Source organism: Anomaloglossus baeobatrachus, chromosome 2 (genome assembly GCF_048569485.1).
Source record: "Anomaloglossus baeobatrachus isolate aAnoBae1 chromosome 2, aAnoBae1.hap1, whole genome shotgun sequence".
NCBI classification, from domain to species: domain Eukaryota; kingdom Metazoa; phylum Chordata; class Amphibia; order Anura; family Aromobatidae; genus Anomaloglossus; species Anomaloglossus baeobatrachus.
In genome coordinates this window covers 329882636-329905142 of record NC_134354.1, presented here as the reverse complement: position 1 = coordinate 329905142, position 22507 = coordinate 329882636, and the positions used below count along the sequence as shown (strand labels likewise).

The 22507-nt window shown below is 45.6% G+C and overlaps 1 protein-coding gene across 3 annotated transcripts in view; it reads left to right on the top strand.

Annotated features, from left to right (window-relative positions):
* The window catches only part of AHDC1 (AT-hook DNA binding motif containing 1), a 185637-nt gene extending 165310 nt beyond the window's left edge, over positions 1-20327 (top strand). For 2 of the 3 annotated variants that reach the window (XM_075335922.1, XM_075335924.1), the window contains exon 5: positions 19766-20326. The gene's annotated coding sequence lies outside the window, so the exon portion shown is untranslated. Of the gene's footprint in view, positions 1-19765 lie in introns of all 3 variants that reach the window. The other variant, XM_075335923.1, reaches the window with a different exon arrangement.
* The last annotated feature ends 2180 nt before the right edge of the window (positions 20328-22507 follow it).

The following is a 22507-nucleotide window of genomic DNA, read 5'->3' as shown; positions in this document are numbered from 1 at the left end:
CCTGGGGAAGGCTGGGAGGGGGAGGCTGATGCTGGGGGAGGCTGGGAGGAGAGAGGCTGATGCTGGGGTAGGCTGATGCTGGGGGAGGCTGGGAGGGTGTAGGCTGATGCTGGGGGAGGCTGATGCTGGGGGAGGCTGGGAGAGTGTAGGCTGATGCTGGGGGAGGCTGAGAGGAGAGAGGCTGATGCTGGGGGAGGCTGGGAGGAGAGAGGCTGATGCTGGGGGAGGCTGGGAGGGGGAGGCTTATGCTGGGAGGAGGGAGGCTGGGAGTAGAGAGGCTGATCCTGGGGAAGGCTGGGAGGGGGAGGCTGATGCTGGGGGAGGCTGGGAGGAGAGAGGCTGATGCTGGAGGAGGCTGGGAGGAGAGAGGCTGATGCTGGGGGAGGCTGGGAGGAGAGAGGCTGATGCTGGGGGAGGCTGGGAGGCGAGAGGCTGATGCTGGGGGAGGCTGGGAGGGGGAGGCTGATGCTGGGGGAGGCTGGGAGGGGGAGGCTGATGCTGAGGGAGGCTGGGAGGGGGGAGGCTGAGAGAAGAGAGGCTGATTCTGCGGGAGGCTGAGGCTGGGAGGAGAGAGGCTGATGCTGGGGACAGAGAGGCTGATGCTGGGGACGAGAGAGGCTGATGCTGGGAGGAGAGAGGCTGATGCTGGGGGCAGAGAGGCTGATGCTGGTGCAGCATGGGGGATGGAGCACGATGGGGGGTGCGCAGCATGGGGGATGGAGCACGTTTGGGAGTGCGCAGCATGGCGGATGGAGCACGTTTGGGAGTGCGCAGCATGGCGGATGGACCACGTTTTGGAGTGCGCAGCATGGCGGATGGAGCACGTTTGGGAGTGCGCAGCATGGCGGATGGAGCACGTTTGGGAGTGCGCAGCATGGCGGATGGACCACGTTTGGGAGTGCGCAGCATGGCGGATGGAGCACCTTTGGGAGTGCGCAGCATGGCGGATGGAGCACGATGGGGGGTGCACAGCATGGGGGATGGAGCACGATGGGAGGTGCACACCTCCCCTCAACACACACACACAACACACCACACACACACTGGGAACCACAAACACCGCCCTACACAGACACCCACACACACAGACAACGCTGCACACACACAACACCCAACACACATACACCGCGGCATACATAAATATACGCACATACCACGCAACACACACACATTGCACAAATTGCATTGAACAAAAATCATACATTAACTACACAATACGTTAATTCTAGAATACCCAATGCGTAGAATCGGGCCACCTTCTAGTGTATATATATATACATACATATATATATATGTGTGTATGTATATGTTTATATGTGTATATATATATGTATGTGTATATATATATGTATGTATATATGTGTATATATGTATATATGTGTATATGTATATATGTGTATATGTATATATATATGTATATATATGTGTGTGTGTGTATATATATATATATGTATGTGTGTGTGTGTGTGTGTATATAATATATATATATATATATGTATGTATATATGTGTGTGTGTGTGTGTGTATATGTACGATTTTTGTAGACCCAGATCATGGGTGTTTAGCTTCTGCCTCCGGAGGACACACAAAGTACTACACTTAAAAGTGTAGCTCTTCCCTCTGAGCTTATACACCCCCTGGTAGCCAGTCCTAGCCAGTTTATTGCTTTGTGTCAGGAGGCATACATCCACACATGCATTCTCATCTGATTTGTTTGACTTTTGGAAAGAGTTTGAAGAAAAGCGGGTCCATGTCTGGACTCCCGGCATGTCCCTTCTCACCCCACTGTGTCGGCGGTGTTGTTAAGGTTGATTTACAAGGCTGCAGCCTTACATGCCGCACTCCTTCACCATCCCTTCTGGGCTCTGGCTTGAAGTGGGAGCCAGCACGGTCTCCATGCCTGGCAGGAGTCCGGTCTCCATCCACAGCCCCTTGAGGATTCTGTTGGACCGGAGCACTCATCCCCAGGGACATGGCCCTGCGTCTCAGCAGCTAAGTACCTGAGACGTTTATGTTGGGGGTCCCGGTTCTTTATTGTAAGGGGTGAGTATGCTGTATGTGATTGTTTTAACTTTTCCGGCGGGTTCTCTAGCTTTTGCCTGAGAACCGCGCCGATGGTGCCTGCTTGTCGGCCTCGCCGCTTAAATTTAGGCCCCGGCTTCGCCGGAGGCCTAGTTTCATTTTCCTGCCCTCGCATATCACTCATGCAGAGGGACAGGTTCGGCTCCTCCTGGCGGCCGTTCTACACAGGGGAGGGACACTCCCCACTGCTGGGGCGTCCCTCCTTCCCTGCAGGTCTCTATAGCCCTCCAGTTCCCGCTCTTTTATAGGAACGCCCTCTTATCAGGCAGAGTTCACTCTGCTCTGGGACATCCTGCATTCTGCATCTCTGCTGAGGTGCTGCGACTGGGGGACCGTGCTTCGGGATCTGGAGGGCTCACAACACCGCGCTCAGCGGTCTGGTAAGCCACAGCCGGTCTCCGGTTGTGGACCTCTGTATATTCTCCCTGGGGTTCATTCTCTGCAAAGCCCCCACTCCAGCAGCATGTCTCACACAAGGAGCAAGGCTCCAAAGCTTTATTCTGCATGCACTGCATGTAAGCTCCTGCTGCCTGAGCCGAGCATTTATCCACACTGTGATGGTTGCTCTAACTTGGCGGTGCCACAGCCTGGAGTCTCACCCCCAGTGGTCTCTCAGGCTGCTGCTGCACCTGTGATTGAATCCCCGGCCTGGGTAGAGTCCTTCTCTAGGTCTATATCCCAGTCATTTGCTGAGTCCATGGGACTTCTGTCCAGGACTTTGATGAATATGCATCAGCCCCCCTCACAGGGTGCCTCTAATACTCTTGACAGAGGACTCCTATCCTCTGACCTCCGTCCATCGGAGCTCACGGAGGATTCATCATCTGATCCCAGACCCCGTCCTTCTAAGAGAAGGCGCAGGGTTTCCTCCCCCTCCCCATCCCACGGCTCTGTCTCAAGAGCTGACTCTCAAGATGAGGAGGATGCCCTCACTGGGGGCTCGGAGGCTATGTATCCCATCGATTTCTCTGAGGGTGACTCAGATCTTAGTGATTTGATTGCTTCTATTAATTCTGTGCTGGATCTCAATCCGCCAGTGTCAGAGGAGCAACTCTCTTTGGCAGAAAAACATCAGTTTACCTCGCCTAAGAGAGTGAAGAGTGTGTTCTTTAACCACTCCAGTTTTCAGACCGCTGTGACCAAACCCAGGGCCTGCCCTGACAAACGCTTTCCAAAGCGTGGTTCTGATGACCGGTTTCCATTTCCACCTGAGGTGGTCAAGGAGTGGTCTCACTCCCCAAAGGTAGACCCTCCGGTGTCTAGGCTATTAGCCCGGACCGTTGTGTCGGTGGCTGACGGCACCTCACTTAAGGATTCCACTGACCGTCAGATTGACCTTCTGGCCAAATCTGTGTATGAAGCTGCGGGGGCCGCGTTTTCCCCGACTTTTGCAGCAGTGTGGTCTCTCAAAGCCATCTCTGCTTCTCTAGAGGAGATGCATTCCCTCACCAAGGAATCTATGCCTGAGATGGTTACCTTAACTGCTCAGGCTTCCGCTTTTTCATCCTATGCCATGTCTGCCATGCTAGAGGCTGCTCACCGCACTGCGGTGGCTTCAGCTAATTCTCTTGTTATCCGCAGGATTTTGTGGCTTCGAGAGTGGAAGGCAGATGCTTCGTCCAAGAAGTTTCTTGCTGGGCTCCCTTTTGCTGGTTCACGGCTGTTTGGTGAACAGCTGGATGAAATCATTAAAGAAGCTACTGGCGGGAAGAGTACTTCCATGCCACAAACTAAGACCAGGAAACCCGCCCAGGGTAGGAATCAATCGAGGTTTCGTTCCTTTCGTTCCTCCAACTGGTCATCCTCTAAGCCTTCCGCCTCGTCCGCTAACTCAGCCAAGGATCAGAAATCCAACTGGCGCCCAAAAGCGCGTCCGCAGAAGACCGCAGGAGGTTCTGCCACTAAGGCAGCTTCCTCATGACTCTCGGCCCGCTCCAGCCACGTCCTTAGTCGGTGGCAGGCTCTCCCACTTTGGCGACGCTTGGTTAAAGCAAGTCTCCGATCAGTGGGTGAGAGACATCATATCTCACGGCTACAGGATAGAATTCTCTTCCAGCCCTCCAAACAGATTTTTTCTCTCAACTCCCCTCTGCTCCAAGGCCGCCGCCTTCTCGCAGGCCGTGGCGTCCTTGCAGGCAAACGGAGTGATTGTCCCAGTTCCCGCTCAGGAACGGTTCAGAGGTTTTTACTCAAATCTCTTCCTAGTTCCAAAAAAGGACGGTACCTTCCGGCCCATCCTGGATCTCAAGCTTCTCAACAAGCATGTCCGGATGCGGCATTTTCGCATGGAGTCTCTGCGATCAGTCATTGCCTCTATGACCCAAGGGGAGTTCCTGGCGTCCATCGACATCAGAGATGCCTATCTACATGTGCCAATCGCAGTGTCACATCAGCGTTGGTTACGTTTTGCGATAGGAGAGGATCATTTCCAATTCGTGGCTCTCCCCTTCGGGTTAGCCACGGCCCCTCGGGTATTCACCAAGGTCATGGCGGCAGTGATTGCGGTCCTGCACCTCCAGGGGTTAGCAGTGCTTCCTTATCTGGACGACCTTCTGGTCAAGGGTACATCCAGCGCAGGCTGTCAGCGGAGTGTTTCGCTCACTCTTGCCACCCTAGCCCAATTCGAGTGGATTGTCAATCTTCCCAAATCCACTCTGACTCCGACCCAGAGTCTCACGTACCTAGGGATGCAGTTCGAGACTTTGCCGGCACTTGTGAAGTTGCCCTTAGACAAACAGCTGTCACTCCGGTTGGCGGTGCGCTCTCTCCTGAGGCCCCGCCGTTATACCCTCAGGCGTCTGATGCAGGTGCTGGGTCAAATGGTCGCCTCCATGGAGGCGGTTCCCTTTGCCCAGTTCCATCTGCGTCCTCTGCAGCTGGACATTCTCCGCTGTTGGGACAAGCGGCCTTCCTCCTTACAGAGGTTAGTGGCTCTGTCGCCACGGACCAGGAGCTCTCTTCAGTGGTGGCTTCGACCCCTCTCCCTGTCCCAAGGGCACTCCTTCCTGACTCCGTCCTGGGTGATTCTCACCACGGATGCCAGCCTATCCGGCTGGGGAGCGGTACATCTCCACCACAGAGCACAGGGCACTTGGACTACGTCCGAGTCAGCCCTTTCAATCAATGTGCTGGAAACAAGAGCTGTGCTTCTAGCTCTCCTAGCCTTTCACCACCTGTTGGCGGGCAGGCACATTCGAGTCCAGTCAGACAACGCGACAGCGGTTGCCTACATCAATCACCAAGGCGGGACACGCAGCCGCCTGGCAATGTTGGAGGTCCAACGCATTCTTCAATGGGCGGAGGACTCCAAGTCCACCATATCCGCAGTCCACATCCCTGGCGTAGAAAACTGGGAGGCAGATTATCTCAGCCGTCAATCCGTGGACGGTGGCGAGTGGTCCCTGCACCCGGCAGTGTTTCAGTCAATCTGCCGCAAGTGGGGCACTCCGGACGTGGACCTAATGGCATCCCGTCACAACAACAAGGTTCCGGTTTACGTGGCTCGCTCCCACGATCCTCAGGCCTTCGCCGCGGGCGCTCTGGTTCAAGACTGGTCCCAGTTTCGTCTGTCCTACGTGTTTCCCCCTCTAGCTCTCTTGCCCAGAGTCCTGCGCAAGATCAGAATGGAGGGCCATCGAGTCATCCTCATTGCACCGGACTGGCCCAGGCGAGCTTGGTATCCGGACCTGCTCCAACTGTCCGTGGAGATGCCGTGGCATCTTCCGGACCGTCCAGACCTGCTCTCGCAAGGTCCGTTTTTCCGCCCGAATTCTGCGGCACTCAGATTTACGGCGTGGCTCTTGAGTCCTGGATTTTGACGGCTTCTGGTGTTCCTCCTGAAGTCATCTCCACTATGACTCGAGCCCGTAAGTCTTCCTCCGTCAAGATCTATCACAGGACTTGGAAAATTTTCCTGTCCTGGTGTCGCTCTTCCGGCCATTCTCCTTGGCCATTCTCGTTGCCGACCCTTCTGTCTTTTTTACAATCCGGTCTGCAGCTAGGACTGTCCCTCAACTCTCTCAAGGGACAAGTCTCAGCTCTATCAGTGCTGTTCCAGCGGCGTCTCGCCCGGCTAGCTCAGGTCCGCACCTTCATGCAAGGTGCGTCTCACATCATTCCGCCTTATCGACGGCCCTTGGATCCCTGGGACCTTAACTTGGTCCTCACGGTATTGCAGAAACCCCCTTTCGAGACCCTTAGGGAGGTTTCTTTGTATCGTCTTTCTCAAAAGGTGGCCTTTCTAGTTGCCATCATTTCTCTCAGGAGAGTCTCTGATTTGGCTGCGCTCTCCTCGGAGTCACCTTTTTTGGTTTTTCACCAAGAAAAGGTAGTTCTCCGTCCGACCCCGGACTTTCTTCCTAAGGTTGTCTCTCCCTTCCACCTTAACCAGTATATTTCCTTCCCTTCCTTCTGTCCGGCCCCTGTTCATCGCTTTGAGAAAGCGCTGCATACTCTAGATCTGGTGCGTGCTCTCCGGATCTATGTGTCTCGCACCGCTGCGCTTAGGCGGTGCACCTCTCTTTTTGTGCTAACCACAGGGCGGCGCAAGGGTCTCTCTGCTTCTAAGCCGACCTTGGCCCGTTGGATTAGATCGACCATTTCGGACGCCTCGGGTGCCTCCCCCGCCGGGGATCAAAGCACACTCGACCAGAGCTGTCGGTGCCTCTTGGGCTTTTAGGCACCAGGCTACGGCTCAACAAGTCTGTCAGGCTGCCACTTGGACTAGCCTGCATACCTTTTCGAAGCACTACCAAGTGCATGCTCATGCTTCGGCAGATGCGAGCTTGGGCAGACGCATCCTTCAGGCGGCTGTCGCCCACTTGTGAAGTTAGGCTCCACCTACTTCTTAGTTTTTTCTGTTTATTCCCACCCAGGGACAGCTTTGGAACGTCCCATGATCTGGGTCTCCCAAAGGAACGATAAAGAAAAAGAGAATTTTGTTACTTACCGTAAATTCTTTTTCTTATAGTTCCGTATTGGGAGACCCAGCTCCCTCCCTGTTGCCTGTTGGCAATTTTCTTGTTCCGTGTGTTATCACCGGCTGTTGTCGTGGACAGAGTCTCCGGTTGTTCCGGTTCTTACTCAGTTCTACTTGTGGGTGGCTATTCTCCTTCAGCTTTTGCACTAAACTGGCTAGGACTGGCTACCAGGGGGTGTATAAGCTCAGAGGGAGGAGCTACACTTTTAAGTGTAGTACTTTGTGTGTCCTCCGGAGGCAGACGCTAAACACCCATGATCTGGGTCTCCCAATACAGAACTATAAGAAAAAGAATTTACGGTAAGTAACAAAATTCTCTTTTTTATCCCTTTGGCAAACAAGTCTTAATACTTGGTGGCAAAACCCGTGTTGGCAAGCACAGCAGTCTGACGTTTTTTGCAGTTGATGAGGTTTGCGCACATATCAGGAGGAATTTTGATCCACTTCTCTTTGCAGATCATCTCTAAATCATTACGATTTTGAGGCTGTCGCTTCGCAACTCGGAGCTTCAGCTCCCTCCATAAGTTTTCTATGGGATTAAGGTCTGGAGACCTTAATGGGCTTCTTTTTGAGCCACTCCTTTGCTGCTGTATGTTTTGGGTCATTATCGTGCTGGAAGACCCATCCACGACCCATTTATAAAAACATAATGTTTCCACCTCCATGCTTGACAGTGGGGACTGTGTTCTTTGGGTCATAGGCAGCATTTCTCTTCCTCCAAGCACGGCGAGTTAAGTTAAGGCCAAAGAGCTCATTTGTGTCTCATCTGACCATAGCACCTTCTCCCAATCACCCTGAGTCCAGGTGTTTATTGGCAAACTTCAGACGGGCCTGTTCATGTGCCTTCTTGAGCAGTGGGACTTTGCGGGCACTGGGGGATTTTAATCCATTACGGTATAATGTGTTACCAATGGTTTTCTTGGTGACAGTGGTCCCAGCTGCCTTGAGATCATTAACAAGTTCCCCCAGGTAGTTTTAGGCTGATCTCTCACCTTCCTCATGCTCCTAGATACCCCATGAGGTGAGATTTTGCATGGTTCCTCTGATCGATGTTGATTGACACCCATTTTGTATTTCTACCATTTTCTCACTATTGCCCCAACAGTTGTCACCTTCTCACCCAGTGTCTTACTTATGGTTTTGTAGCCCATTCCAGTTTTGTGCAGGTCTATGATCTTGTTCCTGACATCCTTAGAAAGCTCTTTGGTCTTGCCCATGTTGTAGAGGTTAGAGTCTGACTGATTAATTGAGTCTGTGGACAGGAGTCTTTTATGCAGGTGATAATTTAAGACAGCTGTCTTTAATGCAGGTAACGAGTTAATTAGGAACGTCTAAATAATCTGTAGGAGCCAGAACTTAATGGTTGGTAGGGGATCAAATACTTAAAAACTTTCAAATAATCAAAAACTTTCTCTCTGCAAAATGTAAATGCTTTTATATAATTTATACAATGTGATTTTCTGAATTTTATTTTGGACATTCTATCTCACTGTTAAAATTACCTACCGTTAAAATTATAGACTGTTTATTTTTTTGTCAGTGGGCAAACCTTACAAAATCAGCAAGGGATCAAATACTTATTTCCTTCACTAAACAGAAAAGGGGGGAGCCAGCACTGTTTGAGAATAGCATGCAAACAATTAAAGTGAAAATTCACATATTATACCAACTGTACTATAATGCAAAATGAGATTTTTAGCAAATAATTGATCAATTTTTTGAGCCGCCCCTGCCACGGCAAATCTCGATAGGGGGGGGGTCCCACTCTATATTTAATATTTACATTGTGCCATGCGGCCTCCTCAATTCATTAAAAGCAGAACCATATTGAAGCAACACATATACCTGTAACATTTCAGAAACCACTTCCATGTTTTCAAGGAAAGGCAACTGCGAATGAAGGCAATCCAGGTCCTAGCATGTGCAGCGAACGCCACACATGCCCGGACAATGTCAGAACTGACCCTCACTGTGCAAGACCAGGGTCCATGAATGAAGGCGGAACAGGTCCAAGTGTAAGGTGCTTAATTAACAAAGCCTGTGGACAAGGGGGAGGTGGTTGAATGTGAACAGCCACCAATGTATAATTTTGATAGAAGCAGAAGGAATTTTCAAATCTAACCAGGCGTGCACGGCATGGAGGAGTCAGCTACCGGACCAGTAAACAGAAAAGGGGGAAGCCAGCACTGCTTGAGAATGACATGCAAACATGCCAAGATGTGACGTGGCAAGGGTGGCTCCAAAAATTGATCAATTATTTGCTAAAAATCTCATTTTGCATTATAGTACAATTGGAATATGTGAATTTTCACTTTTAATTGTTTGCATGCCATTCTCAAGCAGTGCTGGCTCCCCTCTTTTTGTTATTTCCTTCACTGTATACATATACGTTTATCAAATCTTCAGTTACTCTTTAAATTCTTCAAGCCTCTCTCCAGACCCCTGTTCCGAATTGTGAGGTTGTGGTCAGTCGCCACCAAATGTGGCATAAAGTCTAAGTAGAATCTCTTTTCTACACCGTGTGCAGAATTATTAGGCAAGTTGTATTTTAGAGGATTTTTTTTTTATTATTGATCAACAACTATGTTCTCAATCAACCCAAAAGACTCAAATATCAAAGCTTAATATTTTTGGAAGTTGGAGTGGTTTTTTTTCTTAGGAGGATATCTGTTTTTGCAGGTAACTATTACTGTGCAGAATTATTAGGCAACTTAAAAACCAAATATATTCCCATCTCACTCTTTTATTTTCACCAGGTAAACCAATATAACTGCACAAAATTTAGAAATAAACATTTCTGACATGCAAAAACATTAGTGACCAATATAGCCACCTTTCTTTATGATGACACTCAACAGCCTACCATCCATAGATTTTGTCAGTTGCTTGATCTCTTTTACTATCAACATTGCGTGGACCAGCCACCACAACCTCCCAGACACTGTTCCGAGAGGTGTACTGTTTTCCCTCCCTGTAGATCTCACATTTTATGAGGGACCACAGGTTCTCTATGGGGTTCAGATCAGGTGAACAAGGGGGCCATTTCATTATTTTTTCATCTTTTAGATCTTTACTAGCCAGCCAAGCTGTGGAGTAGTTGGATGCATGTGATGGAGCATTGTCCTGCATGAAATCATGTTTTTCTTGAACGATACCGACTTCTTCCTGTACCACTGCTTGAAGAAATTGCCTTCCAGAAACTGGCAGTAGATCTGGGAGTTGAGCTTCACTCCGTCCTCAACCCGAAAAGGTCCCACAAGTTCATCTTTGATACCAGCCCATACCAGTACCCCACCTCCACCTTTTTGGCGTCTGAGTCGGAGTGGAGCTCTCTGCCCTTTACTGATCCAGCCTCTGGCCCATCCATCAGGCCCATCAAGGGTCACACTCATTTCATCAGTCCATGAAACCTTTGAATAATCAGTCTTAAGATATTTCTTGGCTCAGTCTCGACATTTTATCTTATGTTACTTATGCAAAGGTGGTCGTTTTTCAGCCTTCGTTACCTTGACCATGTCCCTGAGTATGGCACACCTTGTGCTTTTTGATACCCCAGTAATGTTGCAGCTCTGAAATATAGCCAAACCGGTGGCATATGGCATCTTGGCAGCTTCACGCTTGATTTTCCTCAATTCATGGGCTGTTATTTTGCGCCTTTTTTGCCCAACAAGCTTCTTACGACCCTGTTGGCTATTTGCCATGAAACGCTTGATTGTTCGGTGATCACGCTTCAAAGGTTTGGCAATTTCAGACCCATTTTGCCAAAGGAAATGAAGTTGCCTAATAATTAAGCACACCTTATATAGGGTGTTGATGTCATTACACCACACCCCTCCTCATTACAGAGATGCACATCACCTGATTTACTTAATTGGTAGTTGGTTCTCAAGTCTATACAGCTTGGAGTAGGACAACATGTATAAAAAGTATCATGTGATCAAAATATTCATTTGCCTAATAATTCTGCACACAGTGTACATGTGATATTAAAACCTCTGCATTCATTTATCATGGTGATTCGTTGATTTGCATATTCTCACATATCAAGCACATGCTTGTTACCCCTTCAGAATTAGCAGAGGGTTTTTGTTTGATTCTTGGTTATACCTCTTGCATAGTCTCTCGGTCTTGAGGATGGCTTAGGCTAGTTTCACACTACGTCTTTTTAACATCCGCTGAAAACGTTTTTTTAGCGGAAGTACGGATCCTGCTTTTACAGCAAATAACGTATGCAAACGCATATGTTATTTTGCAGGATCCTGCACTGGATGTTTAGGGGCGGGCATTGGAGTCATGTGATCGGGAGTGAGGGGAACTAGACTGGGAGGAGGCTTCTGACAGCTGCAGACGCTGGTAACCAAGGTAAACATCGGCCTTGGATACCCGATATTTATCTTGGTTACGAGTGTCTGCAGCTGCTAGGAGCAGGGCTGCCTGCACGCGTAACCAACGTAAACATCGGGTAACTAAGAGAAGTGGTTACCCGATATTTACCTTGGTTACGAGTGTCTGCAGCTGCTAGGAGCAGGGCTGCCTGCACGCGTAACCAACGTAAACATCGGGTAACTAAGAGAAGTGGTTACCCGATATTTACCTTGGTTACGAGTGTCCGCAGCTCTCAGGTGGGAGAGAGAGGGAGGAGAGGAAGGGGGAAAGACATAGATAGAGAGAGAGAGAGGGTGAGGGAGGGAGTAGAGAGATAGACAGATCACGCGAGACTGGTTCTGGGCATGCTCAGTACTTTCTGGGCATGCTCAGTACAAAAGCAGGATCCTGTCTATCAGCATGCCAGCGTTCACCTGCGTTCACGTGCTGTTTAGTCAGGATCCAGCAATTTGCAGTATTTGGACGGAGCTCAAAAACGCTACAAGTAGCGTTTTTGAAACATGTTAAAAAACTGCAAGTCACTGGATCCTCACTATAACGCAGGCAAACGCAGGTGAACGGATGTTAACGCGAGTCCATTGCAAATGCATTGAAATGAAAACGCATTTGCACTGGATCCGCTTGTCCGCTAAAAAAACGTTTTCAACGGATGTTAAAAAGACGTAGTGTGAAACCAGCCTTACTGGTTTGAGAATGGCAGATTTATGGCTCTGCCAGTTTTATGATCATTAACCCAAAAGCAATCCCAACAGCAACTTATTGGTTAAAATCCTTTCTATCCAATGGTTGACTCCATTAAGCTGATCTCCCTCAATGGTTGACAGCTTTCACTGTATGCATGTATACCAAGATGCTGTCAGTCACTAACTGTTTACTCAACCCCATAGTATAAAATTAGCAGGGTATGAATGACTAACATTCAAGTTATACTAGAGCCTTTCCTATAAAATTATATCAATATGCTTGGCCCCTCCTGCTTTAGTTTTTAGATCAGTTTGCATGTTAAACAGGACAGGTTCCCTTTATCTTGTATCACTCTTTCTTTATAGAACAACCATGGGATCAAGAGACGCACGCAAACCTGGTCCAGCAGCTATATGGGTAGTTCATGGCCAGTAGGCCAGTGCACTATGAGCCTCTTCCTACTTGTCAGCATCCCCGGTGTTTCTTCTGGTTTAAAAACATACAGCAACGTATTCATGATGTTCCGTCAGGTCTACTAGTCAGAAGAGGACCCTGTGATACTGACAGGAGGTTTGCAGGGCAGAAGAGGGCCCTGTGATACTGACAGGAGGTTTGCAGGGCTTGGTTCAATGAATACTGAACCAGGGTCCTGTAAAACTTTTTTTTGTTGATCATCTCTAATACTGAAATGGAATATCAAAAGCTGCAAAGATATAAAGTTCAGAACTTGGCCTATACAAACCATGAACCAAGGCAACTCGACATTGTCAATGCTGAAATGGACAGAACAGGACTTGACTTGCTCGGAATTAGCAAACGAAGACTGACTTAGTCTGGAAATTTCCAGTCAAATGACCGTTGGGTCTACTATTCTGACAATAAGTGAAGAAGAAACTGTCGCTTCTATTCTCAACCAAAAATTGGCCGTCACTATTCTGAAGTACAATGCAGTTAGTGATAGTCCTCTTCATACGACTTCAAGGAGCGGTTATCCATGTCACCGTTCTGTAAAGTATAGGCACCAATAAAGGATGCCGAGGAGGAAAACACTGTAACTATTTTACTATCAAGTTCCTGAGGAAATTGACAAGAAGCAAAAACAATACTTATTACCAAAAGATATGTACAAAGAAAACGAACATCTGAAGGGCAAGACCAGTGAGGCGTACCAAATGATCAAAGAGGTATAACGAAAGTTTCAACCAACAGTGGCAATGTTGAAAGCCGCCAACTGGAACAAACTGAGCCAGAACAGATCAAGAAAAGATGGAAAGAATAGACTGAGCACCTCTACAAGAATGACTCGGTGATAGGGGGGGGGAACGGAGATTGGAAGTGATAGCAAGCCAAACATCTTAAAAGGAGAAGTCTTGCTACGATAAAGCTTCTGTCAAAACCAAAACGACTAAATGTGACAATATTCCAATTTGGGCTAATAGTCTTCTGATGTGGTAGTTGATGTCATCATACGACTGTGTCAACGGACATGTACAACTGATAAATGGCCCAAGAACTATACAAGACCGGTGTTTATTCCTATTCTGATGAAGGGAGATGCTACAGACTGGAAACTATCGGACTATTGCGCTCATGCCTAATGCCAGCAAAATACTACTGAAGATCCTACAAAGATGGCTACAGCCTCACTTTGATAAAGAGCTGCCAGAGGAACAAGCAGGATTCAGAAAAGGCAGAAGAACAAGGTGTTATTCTTACATGGATGATGGAAAAGGTCAAAGAATATAACAAGGAGTTCTATTTTTGCTTTGACTACAGCAAAGCCTTTGACTGTGTTGATCACTAGAAACTTCTTTGGAATACCATGAAGTATATAGGTATGTCAAACCTGCTCAGCCTAATGAAGAACCTTTACATTGACCAAGAAGCAACAGTTTGAACGGAAATCATGGTCAGAAAAATAGAAGGAACAAGGTGAAGAGGAAGACCAACAACCCAATGACTTTATACTATCATGATAATGGCAGAGAAGACCCTGGTGGACCTATCTAGGCTTACACAGGATCGATCTTCTTACGGAGCGTTTATCCATCAAGTTTTTACATCAAGTCGCCATGACTCGAGATTGAGCTGAGGACAGTTAAAAGAAAAAGGAAAGTACTACCATTTTAAATTAACTGAATTGATACTGGACGGAGTTCTAAAAGCACTTGGTCAAACCAGCTTCTCCTCGAGTATCTTTACTCTTCTCTCAATCAAGAAGGGCAATTCACTTCTTATAGAAATGTTCAGCAGTGGGGGGGGCTGAAATGACTTTTAAGTTTTAGATCACGGGTGAGACGGGTCGAATTCCACTATTTCCCTCTTTCTTCAGTTTATAGGATGCACAGAGACATATAAATTTTATTATTAGGCATCATTTAGTATTCTCAACATTTAGTCCTAATAACGTAGCACTTCAATACAATGTAAACAACAACTTTGAACATGTATCCATGTTCAAAAAAGAAGTGACAATAAATAGATTAAAAATTAATTTTTATTGAAATATAAAATTAAAATCATACAAAATATACAAAAAACAGCAAGAAAAGGTGAAGATGATAAATATAGTACTAAGGGTCATGGACTGGATATCATATTTAGTTATACCATAAGAACTTCATATATATACATTTCATGAAAGCTTTTAATTAAATAAATAGTTATCACCTATATTGAATCTATATGGCCAAGTAATATCCGGCAAAAATTATCTCAAAAAGAGATTTTCTCATAACTAATGTAATTAAAGTGCCAATGTGCTGGGAGGGAGGGAGTAGGAAAGCCAACAAAATAAATGGAATAAATAAGCTTATAAATAATTAGATGTTCATATTAAAATTCAAGCAATAATTTAAATAATAATTTAAGCGGCCACCCTAAAAAACAACACTCCCAACCATGAAGTGTATACAGACACATAAGGGCAATTCTTACAGCATAAAAAGTGTTTAGAGACAATATATTTACCAGGATCTATAGGTGGTATAGTAGACAGTCCACGGCCCCTCACTCCGACATGTGTTTCGCCCTGTTGCTTTATCAAGGAGCGTGATAACTATTTATTTAATTAAAAGCTTTCATGAAATGTATATATATGAAGTTCTTATGGTATAACTAAATATGATATCCAGTCCATGACCCTTAGTACTATATTTATCATCTTGCACCTTTTCTTGCTGTTTTTTGTATATTTTGTATGATTTTAATTTTATATTTCAATAAAAATTAATTTTTAATCTATTTATTGTCACTTCTTTTTTGAACATGGATACATGTTCAAAGTTGTTGTTTATATTAGGCATCATTTAGGCTGAAGTCACACTCGCGTGTGGATCCAATGCGATATGATGAAGTCCTTCGGCTCCTGCTCTGCTGTGAACGTGAGCAGAGTGTCATGCAACTGTGATCCGATAAATATGTACAAATATATCAGAGGGCCATATAGAGATCTCTCCCATGATCTGTTTGTACCAAGGACTATGACAAGAACAAGGGGGCATTCTCTTCGATTGGAGGAAAGAAAATTCCTACATCAGCATAGAAGAGGGTTCTTCATGGTAAGAGCAGTGAGGCTCTGGAACTCTCTTCCTGAGGAAGTGGTGATGGCCAACTCACTGAATGAATTTAAGAGAGGAATGGATGCTTTTCTTGATAGCAAAAGTATAGAAGGTTATAAATAGCATAATCTTACAGGTAGATAGAAGAGCGACCAAGATTATTAGAGGAATGGGTGGGCTGCAATACCAAGACAGGTTATTAAACTTGGGGTTATTTAGTTTGGAAAAACAAAGTCTTAGGGGGGATCTAATAACAATGTATAAACATATGAGGGGACAGTACAGAGACCTTTCCAAAGATCTCTTTACACCTAGGCCTGTGACTGGAACACGGGGGCATCCGCTACGTCTTGAGGAAAAAAAGTTTAATCATGGTCACAGACGAGGATTCTTTACTGTACGAGCAGTGAGACTATGGAACTCTCTGCCGCATGATGTTGTAATGAGTGATTCACTATTAACATTTAAGCAGAGCCTGGATGCCTTTCTTGAAAAATATAATATAATATTACTAGTATGTATATTAGATTTTATGACAGGGTGTTGATCCAGGGAACTAGTCTGATTGCCGTATGTGGAGTCAGGAAGGAATTTTTTCCCCCATTGGAGCTGTTTGACACATTGGGGTTTTTTTTTGCCTTCCTCTGGATCAACATGTTAGGCTACGGGTTGAACTAGATGGACTTAGAGTCTCCCTTCAACCTTAAAACTATGAAGCTATGGATCACAGCTGCGGAGGAGACGAAGGGACTAATCTCCGCATACCCTCCATTATCAGCTGGTGATTATCGCACTGCACTCTGGTGTCATCTGAGTACAGTGCGATGTTTCACTTGCACCCATAGACTTGTATAAGTGAATACGGATCGGATTACACCTGCAGCATGCTGCGATTGTTTTCTCGGTCCGATTAGGCTGAGAAAAAAATCACAGATGAGAACGGCCCCATAGAGTAACAAGGGTCCAAGTGGAATACTTTAATTTTTGTATCGCATTCTACTCAGCCTGTTTTCCTTGCTATGTTTCCTTGCCCTTAAGATTTAATAGTCTAGTGTGCAGACAATCTACAAAAGTGTAATTAATGGTAATGGTTTTGCACAAATACTCGCATTTAAATTCTCCAAGAATCAGGCCACTGATGTTTGCTTTAGCTTTACGGTGTCCTCAAAGGGTAGACATAGTAATGATTGTATAATTTCTCTGATCCAAATTGCTTTAGGTTTACTGTGTTTTCAGAAGAGTAAACAGTAATTTATATAATTTCATTCCCTCCAATTCCTTTTACATCTGTGCAGTATGTAATACATGTTCAGTATCCCTGTGCTCTGAAGAAGGCTTACAGCCTTTGGGTTTAGTGATCATGATACCTGCACGATACTGACAGTAGTCCTTAGGCTACGTTCATAACAGGCTTCCCTCCGGTGGGATGTATCCTGTTTAACTGCAAGAAATATACACATCAGCTGTTCATACAAAAAGTGGGAATGAAGCCTGATGTTGTGTTCTCTTCAGAATATTATTAGTTGAGATGTTTTCATAGGATATATACAGTATGTGTGTATGTATGTACCGTATGTGTCTATGTATGTCCGCTAAAGGAATCCGCACCATAGCATTTACAATCACAAAATTTTGCACAGACACCCCATGTGACCCAGGGTTCGTCATAGACTATGTTTGGATGAGAAAATTTAAACCTGCGCTTTAGTTACTCAAAAAACATGTCTCCATTAAAGTCAATGGAGCTGCGAGCTATTAGGTTATTAATGGGATAATAATTGTCCAACTTCTTTTGGCCCCTGAAAACGACAGCTCAGCTACATATTGAAGAGCTGTAATTCCTAAACCCTTAATCTAATTAGGGTGTGAATAACCTCAATAAGGGGTACTTCACACACAGCGAGATCGCTACTGAGATCGCTGCTGAATCACGTTTTTTGTGACCTCATTAGCGATCTCGCTGTGTGTGACACTGAGCAGCGATCTGGCCCCTGCTGTGAGATCGCTGCTCGTTACACACAGTGCTGGTTTGTTTTTTTATTGTTGCTCTCCCGCTGATAAGCACACATCGCTGTGTGTGACAGCGAGAGAGCAACAATCCTGAATGTGAAGGGAGCAGGAGCCGGCGTCTGACAGCCTGCGGTAAGCTGTAACCAAGGTAAACATCGGGTAACCAAGGTGGTTACCCGATATTTACCTTCGTTACCAGCCTCCGCAGCTCTCATGCTGCCAGTGCCGGCTCCTGCTCCCTGCACACGCTAAGTTAAGCGGTGTGAGCTGGTAACTAAGGTAAACATCGGGTAACCATACCCGATGTTTGCCTTAGTTACCAGTGTCCGCAGCTTCCAGACGCCGGCTCCGTGCAAGCGCAGCGTCGCTTGCACGTCGCTGCTGGCTGGTCACTGGTCGCTGGTGAGATCTGCCTGTTTGACAGCTCACCAGCGACCATGTAGCGATGCAGCAGCGATCCTGACCAGGTCAGATTGCTGGTCGGATCGCTGCTGCATCGCTAAAGTGTGAAGGTACCCTAAACCTGCACTTTCAGTCCATATTGATTGTATAACTGTATCTTGAGTACGTTTTGGTAAACAGCTAAAATGCCAGCAATTGTGTCACTGTCCAAATATTTGTGAACCTAACTGTATACAATAGAAACTCCTCCACTTGGAATTCTAGTATGACCAAAGGTTTAGCTTTCATATCTAGTGAAAACACCTCTCCCTCAAAGTATGGTATAATTGACTTTCACCGTAATGTATAATTTAGGTTTTGGAGTTAAGGCTATGTGCCCACGCTGCGGAAAATGCGCGGATTTTGCTGCGGATTTCTCGCGGAAAAGCCGTGGATTTCCCGAAAATCTGCAGCTCAGGCACTTCCCAGCCATTTCTATGGGATTTTGGAAATGCTGTGCCCACGCTGCGGATTTTTCCGCAGCGGATTTCGTGCGGATTTTGATCCGGAAAAATCTGCAACATGTCAATTATTGTTTCGGATTTTCATCCGGATTTTGGCTTTAAAATTGGGAGGAAAAAAAAAAATCCGCGGCAATTCCGCGGCAAATCCGCACCTTTGAAAAGGTGCGGATATTGCGGGAAAGCTGCGGATTTTGATGCAGAAAAATCCGCAGCTGTATTCTCCCGTGGACACATAGCCTTACAGTGTATCCTGGATTAACATAGCTAGCAGCCAGTATTAAAATATATATATAAAATGTACTTATTTATTTTTTAATCTTTCTATTCAAGAAAGTGAACCATGGACTTGATGCCTACAAGAGTTTCCTGCTGCAGGACTCTGATTTTTCACATGGGACAGTATATACGTTACTGTTCTAGTGTTAACCCAAAAAGTTTTTGTTTTTCAGTAAGATATTAGTATACACATATTGACTAGCCTGCAGATGTCACTGTTTCTGCTGCGGCCTATGCTGATCTTGCAGCTTTGTCAAATACTGTACTTTGCATGCCCAAGTTTGAATGCTGACACCTCTTGGATGGCTGGAGGTATTACACAATTCTACCTCTAAATTATGATTTATAATGAAACCTTTTGGAACATTGAATGACATTGTGACACAGGGACTTTAACCTATTTAGTTATTCAATAATAAAGATGGGTACATTGGAATTATTCTTATTTGGTGTATTAGACAAACCTTGCATCTGTGCCAAATCATCAGTCATCTACTGCTTATTTAGTGTGCACTGTTCACATCTATGCAAGCTCATGCTTTGATCTCCTTTCCTTCATACCTTCTTTTTCCTGCTATATTTTATGCCAAATCTAACCATCCTACTCTTTTTCTGGGCTCATCTAATCAGTGAATTAACCCAAAGTGTTTATACGTAATGCTGTAAAGGTTATATGCTTGGTTCTGCTGTCCATTAACACATGAGCAGGATGACTAGAATCAGCCTTTTTATTTTCGGCTCCTTTGATTACATATTTTTGCTAATGCTTCATACTGCTGTGTTGACTGCCATTTACACACCCTTCACCTTGAGTCATGTTCTGATTCTGGTTACTATGAATTGTTATTGACGTTATTTTTATATTTTGTTCTTATAATCCGCAGCTGAGACCATTCCCCTCTACTGAAGCCAGAAGATACGCCGTGGAATCTCCTTCTGAGCCTGTACCACCTACATCACAAGTGTGCGCCTTCTCTCCTCCCTGAGCTCTGGACCCTTCTCCCCTCCAGTTCTCCTCTGAGAAGAAATTTGTGCTTTTTGTTAAATTTTTTTCTTGTTACTTTCTTCACAAAACCAGCAAAAATTGTACATAAGAAATTTTTTTAAATGTTTCAAAATGTAAAAAAAAAAAGAAAAAAAAGAAGAAATCTGGGTAATGGGGTGTATGTGAGGGGGAGGTGGGGAATGTAGCAAGGGTGGAGGTCTGATCTTATTCCCTGCTGATAGGTGTTGCCTGCAGTGCACTGGCACCTCTGTCATAGAGATGGTTACACAGTCCAGTCTCTTTCCCTCACATACCCCCAATCCTACACCACCCTGTGTCCCCCACCTACCGGCTGCACTGAAATTGCGTATGTTAAAAGCCCTACCACCACCCTTGGCGGTTAAAACTATTTATTGTAAATAAGGATTTCTCATAAATTGTGTATTGTCCAAAACCCGCCTTGTGTTTTTAATGTGCCAGAATGTGGGTGACATCACAGAAGCGAGTGTGGTGATGAATAAGTTTCCTGGAATCTGTATACCGGAGCGTTATTTGAGAAGTATGATAATCCAAGGTGACAGTGATCAGGTCTCTGTTTCCAGTAGGCTCCTTTGTGCTTCCCCTCTTTCATTGGCACTTGTTTCCATATAACATCTCACAAAGCCTTAGCCAGCTTTTTCCCTTTCCTAATATCTCTTCCTTTTCTCATGTCTCCTTTTTTATCTTTTATCTCACATCATTGCATTTCTTATCTCTCTCTCACACATTCTGCCTTCCTTCAAGTTATCGTTTATCATCTTTATTTCACCTTTTATATTGCCACCCTCTCCTTGATCATGCACCTCTGTCTGGACACTTGCTTTGTCAAATCCTTCCTACGTGTAATCTACATGCACATCAACTTTTAGACCCTTGTGGTGATCTTTCTCGTCTTGCTATTATCATATCTGGCATAGCCACATTTCCATCAGTCCCAATAATTCATCATCTGATCATGTACCCCAAAATCCTCCTTTTGCTTGCCTTTTTATGTTTTGATATTTTACGTCTTCATTAGCCCTCTCCTCAGCAGTTTCTGTACCCTGCCCCCCTCCTCTTCCTCATCAGTTCACACCAGGCTCTTGATGTCCCCATCATCAGTTCCTCTCTCCTAGCTGTACCAGCAGTGTGACAATCTTCTGCTGCTCTATGACCCTTCCTGCTCAGAACAGACTGTCCTCCCACAATCCCCCCAGGCCTCCAACACGATCGCCCTCCAATACTAATTATCCCAGATACACCTCATTGCTTGTTGAGAGCCTTCCACATACTGCTGTAATACAAAATATCCACGTACAGCACATATTCGCACATACATGGCTTGAGAGTTCATTAAATTAGGTTCTGTTAATGGATTATGCATTTAGGTTGGGAAATGTTAGCAGAATTTTGTCCTGATTGCTTCTAGAAGGAGCTTTTCTCAGCTTTGACACTTTTCTCAGGCTTGATAGCGGTTACATTGATACGCTCTGTAGGGTTTATACATTGCTACGCTTTGTATGGCTTTCTCTGGCTGGGGAAGGGTTACTTTTTCAAAGCTCTGCAGGGTTCTCTCTGGCAGGGTGCTAGTTAATCCTCTGTTCTGGCCTTGCTGTAGATTAGTGGGGGGGTGGAGGTCACTGCTGCTCCTCCAGATTTGCCTGCAGGGGGGTGTCTCGCTGCCAGGTAAGTGGCGAGTGGGGGGGCTGCGTTGCCCAGCAACAGCCCAGATGTCTGACCCTGTACAATGTGCACTGACACAGCTGTGTGTGAGAGGTGTGCATGCAAGAAAGGGAGAAGGTTGTTTGTGAGATATAATGGATGTGTTTGTGTGAAAATGAGAAATCTTTCCAACATTGCTGGGTGTAATTGTATTCTGTTGTGTGCATGAGACGTTATATGTGTAGCGGGGTGGATGTAACGGAGGGGCACGGATGTGTGCAAATACAAGATCAAAGGCAGATTAGGAAAAACAAGTCTGAGGAATGCCATGCTGCCCAGCATTTCCAGGATGCCATCCATTACCTGTGTGTGTTTACGGATCATATAGATGTTTTCTTTTATTTTTAATTATAGAGAGTTAATAAGCACGAGGCACTCCCAGATAAATTGAAAAACGTGAATTTATTTATTGTTATTTCATATTGAGTGCAGGTAAACGATTAAGCGTCATTACTGGCCGTCTGTAACAAGCGGTGTCCGCCGCTGTGTGGTAAAGCGGATACCACTTGTTACAGACTACCAGTAATGACGCTTAATCATTAGCGTATCAACAGCTATCCCGGATTTGTGAAGCCAGATATCCTGTGCATTTGTTAATTTCATGTGCTAGTTACTGACTAAGGTCATACATTAACCGAAACGTTTAACTGCACTGAATATGAAATAACAAATTCAAAAACGTGATTTTTATATTATCTGGAATTGCCTCGTGCTTATTAACTCACTACATGGTTTGGAAACCTACGTGAGCACCCCATATACAGAACTCTATAATTGTGGAAGTGCCTTATCCTATTGAATTATTTTTAATTATAGTCGATCTCTCTATGTTAATCTTCGCATCTTGTTTTCACATCACACTATCACAAGATACAGCTGTGAGATACATAGACACAACAGA